The following is an 8,334-nucleotide window of genomic DNA, read 5'->3' as shown; positions in this document are numbered from 1 at the left end:
ATAAAAAGTACACAGAAGCACTCTGTGAAACTTCTTTCTGATGCTTGCATTCACCTCACTGAGTTGAAAACTTCCTTTGATTGAGCTGTTTCGAAACACTCCTTTTGTAGAACCTGGAAGTGGATATTCGGAGAACATTGAGGCATACAGTGAAATTCAAAATATTTTCCCACTACAACTACACAGAATCGTTCTGTGAAACTACTTTCTGATCTGTGCCTTCAGCTCACAGTGTAGAACCTTTATGGTGACGGAGCGGTTTTGAAACAACCTTTTTGTACAATATGCAGGTGGACATTTGGAGATCTTTGAGGCCTACGGTGAAAAACAAAATATCTTCAAGTAGAGAATACACAGAATACTGCTGTGGAAATCCTTTCTGTTCTCTGCATTCAACTCACAGAGTTGAACTTTCCTTTTGATTCAGCACTTTCAAAACACTATTTTTGTACCAACTGCAATTGGATTTTTGGAGCGCCTCGAGGCCTATCGTGGAAAGTGGAATATCTTCAACTCTAAGCTACACAGAAAAAAATCTGTGAAACTTCGCTACGAAACTTGCATTCAACTGAGAGAGGGGAAACTTTCTTTTGATTGTGCAGGTTTGAAGCAGGCTTTCCGAAGAATCTGCAGTTGGATATTTCTGGAGCATTGGGGCCCGTGGTGAAAAAAGAAATGGCTTCCCATAAAAACTACACGGAAACATCCTGTGAAACTCCTTTTTGATGTGTGCATTCAACTCGCAGAGGTGAACCTTACGTTACATTGAGCAGTTTTGAAACACTCCTTTTGTAGAATCCACAAGTGGACATTTGGAGATCGTTGAGGCCTACAGTGAAGAACGAAATATCTTCCCATAAAAACTACACAGAAGCAATCCGTGAAACTTCTTTCTATTGTGTTCATTCTTGTGACAGGGTTGAACCTTTCTTCTGATTCAGCAGTTTTGACACACTCTTTTTGGAGAATCTGCCGGGGGACACATGGAGTGCTTTCAGGCCAAACGTGAAATAAGGGATGTATACAAAAAACACTACACAGAATCATTCCGTGAAACGTCTTTCACATCTGTGCATTCATCTCATTGAATTCAAACCTCCTTTTCATTGAGCTGTTTTGCAACAATTTTTGTTGAATCTGCAAGTGGATGTTCGGAGGTCTGTGTGGCCTATTGTGAAAAACGAAATACCTTCAACTGAAAACTACACAGAATACTGCGGCGGAAACTCTTTCTGGTCTCTGCATTCATCAGGGTTCCTGTGCATTCATCTCACAGCGTGTTGAAGTTTACTTTCGATTGAGCAGTTTTGAAACACTCTTTTGGTGTAAACCGCCAGTGGACATTTGGAGTGCTTTGAGGCCTATCGGGGAAAATAGAATATCTTCAAATGTGATCAACACAGAAGTAATCTGTGAAACGTCATTATGATCTGTGCATTCATCTCAGAGGGGGGAAAATTTCTTTCGATTGTGCAGCTTTCAAACAGGCTTTTCCGAGAATCTGCAATTGGACATTTCAAGAGCATTGAGGCCAATGGTGGAAAAAGAAATATCATCCCGTAAAAAATGCAAGGAAGCATTCTGTGAAATATCTTTCTGATCTCTGCATTCAACTAAGAGATTTGAACCTTACTTTTGATTGAGCAGTTTTGAAACCGTCTTTTGTAGTATCTGCAACTGGACATTTGGAGAACCTTGAGGTATCTGGCAATAACGATATATCTTCCCATAAAACCTGAGCAGAAGCATTCTGTGAAACTTCTTTCTTTTCAGATAATCCACCTCACAGAGTAGAACCTTTCCTTTGACTGAGCAGTTGTGAAAATCTTCGTTGAATCTGCAATTGAACATTTCTTGAGCATTGAGGCCTACAGTGAAAAAGGAAATATCTCGCCTTAAAAACGACACGGAAGCAGTCTGTGAAACTTGTTCCTGATCTGTGTATTCGTCTTGCAAGGTTGAACCTTACTTTTGATTGAGCAGTTTTGAGACACACTTTCTGTAGTATCTGCAAGTGGACATTTTGAGTACTTTGAGGCCGATGGTGAAACTCGAAATATCTTCCCCTGGAAACTAGACAGAAGAATTTTGTGAAGCTACTTTCTCTTCCCTGCGTTCAACACACAGAGTAGAAACTCTCTTTAGAATGAGGAGTTTCGAAACTCACTTTGTGCAGAATCTGCAGGTGGACATTTGGAGGGGTTTGAGGCCTGTCTTTTAAAAAGGGATATCCTCAAATAAAAACTAAACAGAAGCGTACTGTGTAACTTCCTTCTTATCCATGCAATCGTTTCACTGGCTTTAACATTTCATTTCATTGAGCTGTTTTGAAACACCCTTGATGAAGTATCTGCAAGTGGATATTTGGAGAACAGAGAGGCCTAAAGTCATAAAAGAAATATCTTCCCAGGAAACTATGCAGAATCATTCTCTGAAACTCCTTTCTGATCTGCGCGTTCCTCTAAAAGAGAAGAACGTTTCTTTTGTTTCAGCAGTTTTGAAACGCTCTTTTTATAGTATCTGCCAGTGGACATTTGCGGATCTTTGACGCCTATGATGAAAAACGCAACATGTTCATGTAAAAACTACACAGAATACTTCTCTGGAAATTGTTTCTATTCTCTACATTCATCACACCGAGTGGAACCTTTCTTTTGATTGAGTTATTTTGATACACTCTTTCTACATAAACTGCAAGTGGACATTTGGAGCGCTTTAAGCCTGTTGTGGAAAAAGGAATATCTTCACAGAAAAACTACAGAGAAGCATTCTTTCAAATTTCTTTCCATTCTGTGCATTCACCTCAGAGAGTTGAACTTTTCTTTTGACTGAGCAGTTTTGAAACACTCTTTTTGAAGCATCTGCAAGTGGACATTTGGACAGCTTTGAGGCCTCTCTTGGAAAAATATATATCTTCAAATAAAAAGTACACAGAAGCACTCTGTGAAACTTCTTTCTGATGCTTGCATTCACCTCACTGAGTTGAAAACTTCCTTTGATTGAGCTGTTTCGAAACACTCCTTTTGTAGAACCTGGAAGTGGATATTCGGAGAACATTGAGGCATACAGTGAAATTCAAAATATTTTCCCACTACAACTACACAGAATCGTTCTGTGAAACTACTTTCTGATCTGTGCCTTCAGCTCACAGTGTAGAACCTTTTTGGTGACGGAGCGGTTTTGAAACAACCTTTTTGTACAATATGCAGGTGGACATTTGGAGATCTTTGAGGCCTATGGTGAAAAACAAAATATCTTCAAGTAGAGAATACACAGAATACTGCTGTGGAAATACTTTCTGTTCTCTGCATTCAACTCACAGAGTTGAACTTTCCTTTTGATTCAGCACTTTCAAAACACTATTTTTGTACCAACTGCAATTGGATTTTTGGAGCGCCTCGAGGCCTATCGTGGAAAGTGGAATATCTTCAACTCTAAGCTACACAGAAAAAAATCTGTGAAACTTCGCTACGAAACTTGCATTCAACTGAGAGAGGGGAAACTTTCTTTTGATTGTGCAGGTTTGAAGCAGGCTTTCCGAAGAATCTGCAGTTGGATATTTCTGGAGCATTGGGGCCCGTGGTGAAAAAAGAAATGGCTTCCCATAAAAACTACACGGAAGCATCCTGTGAAACTCCTTTTTGATGTGTGCATTCAACTCGCAGAGGTGAACCTTACGTTACATTGAGCAGTTTTGAAACACTCCTTTTGTAGAATCCACAAGTGGACATTTGGAGATCGTTGAGGCCTACAGTGAAGAACGAAATATCTTCCCATAAAAACTACACAGAAGCAATCCGTGAAACTTCTTTCTATTGTGTTCATTCTTGTGACAGGGTTGAACCTTTCTTCTGATTCAGCAGTTTTGACACACTCTTTTTGGAGTATCTGCCGGGGGACACATGGAGTGCTTTCAGGCCAAACGTGAAATAAGGGATGTATACAAAAAACACTACACAGAATCATTCCGTGAAACGTCTTTCACATCTGTGCATTCATCTCATTGAATTCAAACCTCCTTTTCATTGAGCTGTTTTGCAACAACTTTTTGTTGAATCTGCAAGTGGATGTTCGGAGGTCTGTGTGGCCTATTGTGAAAAACGAAATACCTTCAACTGAAAACTACACAGAATACTGCGGCGGAAACTCTTTCTGGTCTCTGCATTCATCAGGGTTCCTGTGCATTCATCTCACAGCGTGTTGAAGTTTACTTTCGATTGAGCAGTTTTGAAACACTCTTTTGGTGTAAACCGCCAGTGGACATTTGGAGTGCTTTGAGGCCTATCGGGGAAAATAGAATATCTTCAAATGTGATCAACACAGAAGTAATCTGTGAAACGTCATTATGATCTGTGCATTCATCTCAGAGGGGGGAAAATTTCTTTCGATTGTGCAGCTTTCAAACAGGCTTTTCCGAGAATCTGCAATTGGACATTTCAAGAGCATTGAGGCCAATGGTGGAAAAAGAAATATCATCCCGTAAAAAATGCAAGGAAGCATTCTGTGAAATATCTTTCTGATCTCTGCATTCAACTAAGAAATTTGAACCTTACTTTTGATTGAGCAGTTTTGAAACCGTCTTTTGTAGTATCTGCAACTGGACATTTGGAGAACCTTGAGGTATCTGGCAATAACGATATATCTTCCCATAAAACCTGAGCAGAAGCATTCTGTGAAACTTCTTTCTTTTCAGATAATCCACCTCACAGAGTAGAACCTTTCCTTTGACTGAGCAGTTGTGAAAATCTTCGTTGAATCTGCAATTGAACATTTCTTGAGCATTGAGGCCTACAGTGAAAAAGGAAATATCTCGCCTTAAAAACGACACGGAAGCAGTCTGTGAAACTTGTTCCTGATCTGTGTATTCGTCTTGCAAGGTTGAACCTTACTTTTGATTGAGCAGTTTTGAGACACTCTTTCTGTAGTATCTGCAAGTGGACATTTTGAGTACTTTGAGGCCGATGGTGAAACTCGAAATATATTCCCCTGGAAACTAGACAGAAGAATTTTGTGAAGCTAATTTCTCTTCCCTGCGTTCAACACACAGAGTAGAAACTCTCTTTAGAATGAGGAGTTTCGAAACTCACTTTGTGCAGAATCTGCAGGTGGACATTTGGAGGGGTTTGAGGCCTGTCTTTTAAAAAGGGATATCCTCAAATAAAAACTAAACAGAAGCGTACTGTGTAACTTCCTTCTTATCCATGCAATCGTTTCACTGACTTTAACATTTCATTTCATTGAGCTGTTTTGAAACACCCTTGATGAAGTATCTGCAAGTGGATATTTGGAGAACAGAGAGGCCTAAAGTCATAAAAGAAATATCTTCCCAGGAAACTATGCAGAATCATTCTCTGAAACTCCTTTCTGATCTGCGCGTTCCTCTAAAAGGGAAGAACGTTTCTTTTGTTTCAGCAGTTTTGAAACGCTCTTTTTATAGTATCTGCCAGTGGACATTTGCGGATCTTGGACGCCTATGATGAAAAACGCAACATGTTCATGTAAAAACTACACAGAATAATTCTCTGGAAATTGTTTCTATTCTCTACATTCATCACACCGAGTGGAACCTTTCTTTTGATTGAGTTATTTTGATACACTCTTTCTACATAAACTGCAAGTGGACATTTGGAGCGCTTTAAGCCTGTTGTGGAAAAAGGAATATCTTCACAGAAAAACTACAGAGAAGCATTCTTTCAAATTTCTTTCCATTCTGTGCATTCACCTCAGAGAGTTGAACTTTTCTTTTGACTGAGCAGTTTTGAAACACTGTTTTTGAAGCATCTGCAAGTGGACATTTGGACAGCTTTGAGGCCTCTCTTGGAAAAATGTATATCTTCAAATAAAAAGTACACAGAAGCACTCTGTGAAACTTCTTTCTGATGCTTGCATTCACCTCACTGAGTTGAAAACTTCCTTTGATTGAGCTGTTTCGAAACACTCCTTTTGTAGAACCTGGAAGTGGATATTCGGAGAACATTGAGGCATACAGTGAAATTCAAAATATTTTCCCACTACAACTACACAGAATCGTTCTGTGAAACTACTTTCTGATCTGTGCCTTCAGCTCACAGTGTAGAACCTTTATGGTGACGGAGCGGTTTTGAAACAACCTTTTTGTACAATATGCAGGTGGACATTTGGAGATCTTTGAGGCCTACGGTGAAAAACAAAATATCTTCAAGTAGAGAATACACAGAATACTGCTGTGGAAATCCTTTCTGTTCTCTGCATTCAACTCACAGAGTTGAACTTTCCTTTTGATTCAGCACTTTCAAAACACTATTTTTGTACCAACTGCAATTGGATTTTTGGAGCGCCTCGAGACCTATCGTGGAAAGTGGAATATCTTCAACTCTAAGCTACACAGAAAAAAATCTGTGAAACTTCGCTACGAAACTTGCATTCAACTGAGAGAGGGGAAACTTTCTTTTGATTGTGCAGGTTTGAAGCAGGCTTTCCGAAGAATCTGCAGTTGGATATTTCTGTAGCATTGGGGCCCGTGGTGAAAAAAGAAATGGCTTCCCATAAAAACTACACGGAAGCATCCTGTGAAACTCCTTTTTGATGTGTGCATTCAACTCGCAGAGGTGAACCTTACGTTACATTGAGCAGTTTTGAAACACTCCTTTTGTAGAATCCACAAGTGGACATTTGGAGATCGTTGAGGCCTACAGTGAAGAACGAAATATCTTCCCATAAAAACTACAGAGAAGCAATCCGTGAAACTTCTTTCTATTGTGTTCATTCTTGTGACAGGGTTGAACCTTTCTTCTGATTCAGCAGTTTTGACACACTCTTTTTGGAGAATCTGCCGGGGGACACATGGAGTGCTTTCAGGCCAAACGTGAAATAAGGGATGTATACAAAAAACACTACACAGAATCATTCCATGAAACGTCTTTCACATCTGTGCATTCATCTCATTGAATTCAAACCTCCTCTTCATTGAGCTGTTTTGCAACAACTTTTTGTTGAATCTGCAAGTGGATGTTCGGAGGTCTGTGTGGCCTATTGTGAAAAACGAAATACCTTCAACTGAAAACTACACAGAATACTGCGGCGGAAACTCTTTCTGGTCTCTGCATTCATCAGGGTTCCTGTGCATTCATCTCACAGCGTGTTGAAGTTTACTTTCGATTGAGCAGTTTTGAAACACTCTTTTGGTGTAAACCGCCAGTGGACATTTGGAGTGCTTTGAGGCCTATCGGGGAAAATAGAATATCTTCAAATGTGATCAACACAGAAGTAATCTGTGAAACGTCATTATGATCTGTGCATTCATCTCAGAGGGGGGAAAATTTCTTTCGATTGTGCAGCTTTCAAACAGGCTTTTCCGAGAATCTGCAATTGGACATTTCAAGAGCATTGAGGCCAAAGGTGGAAAAAGAAATATCATCCCGTAAAAAATGCAAGGAAGCATTCTGTGAAATATCTTTCTGATCTCTGCATTCAACTAAGAGATTTGAACGTTACTTTTGATTGAGCAGTTTTGAAACCGTCTTTTGTAGTATCTGCAACTGGACATTTGGAGAACCTTGAGGTATCTGGCAATAACGATATATCTTCCCATAAAAACTGAGCAGAAGCATTCTGTGAAATTTCTTTCTTTTCAGATAATCCACCTCACAGAGTAGAACCTTTCCTTTGACTGAGCAGTTGTGAAAATCTTCGTTGAATCTGCAATTGAACATTTCTTGAGCATTGAGGCCTACAGTGAAAAAGGAAATATCTCGCCTTAAAAACGACACGGAAGCAGTCTGTGAAACTTCTTCCTGATCTGTGTATTCGTCTAGCAAGGTTGAACCTTACTTTTGATTGAGCAGTTTTGAGACACTCTTTCTGTAGTATCTGCAAGTGGACATTTTGAGTACTTTGAGGCCGATGGTGAAACTCGAAATATCTTCCCCTGGAAACTAGACAGAAGAATTTTGTGAAGCTACTTTCTCTTCCCTGCGTTCAACACACAGAGTAGAAACTCTCTTTAGAATGAGGAGTTTCGAAACTCACTTTGTGCAGAATCTGCAGGTGGACATTTGGAGGGGTTTGAGGCCTGTCTTTTAAAAAGGGATATCCTCAAATAAAAACTAAACAGAAGCGTACTGTGTAACTTCCTTCTTATCCATGCAATCGTTTCACTGACTTTAACATTTCATTTCATTGAGCTGTTTTGAAACACCCTTGATGAAGTATCTGCAAGTGGATATTTGGAGAACAGAGAGGCCTAAAGTCATAAAAGAAATATCTTCCCAGGAAACTATGCAGAATCATTCTCTGAAACTCCTTTCTGATCTGCGCGTTCCTCTAAAAGGGAAGAACGTTTCTTTTGTTTCAGCA

The sequence above is a fragment of the Symphalangus syndactylus genome, chromosome Y, assembly GCF_028878055.3.
Source record: "Symphalangus syndactylus isolate Jambi chromosome Y, NHGRI_mSymSyn1-v2.1_pri, whole genome shotgun sequence".
In the NCBI taxonomy this organism is placed as follows: domain Eukaryota; kingdom Metazoa; phylum Chordata; class Mammalia; order Primates; family Hylobatidae; genus Symphalangus; species Symphalangus syndactylus.
The sequence above is the reverse complement of the archived record's forward strand: the minus strand, read 5'-3'. Positions refer to the sequence as shown.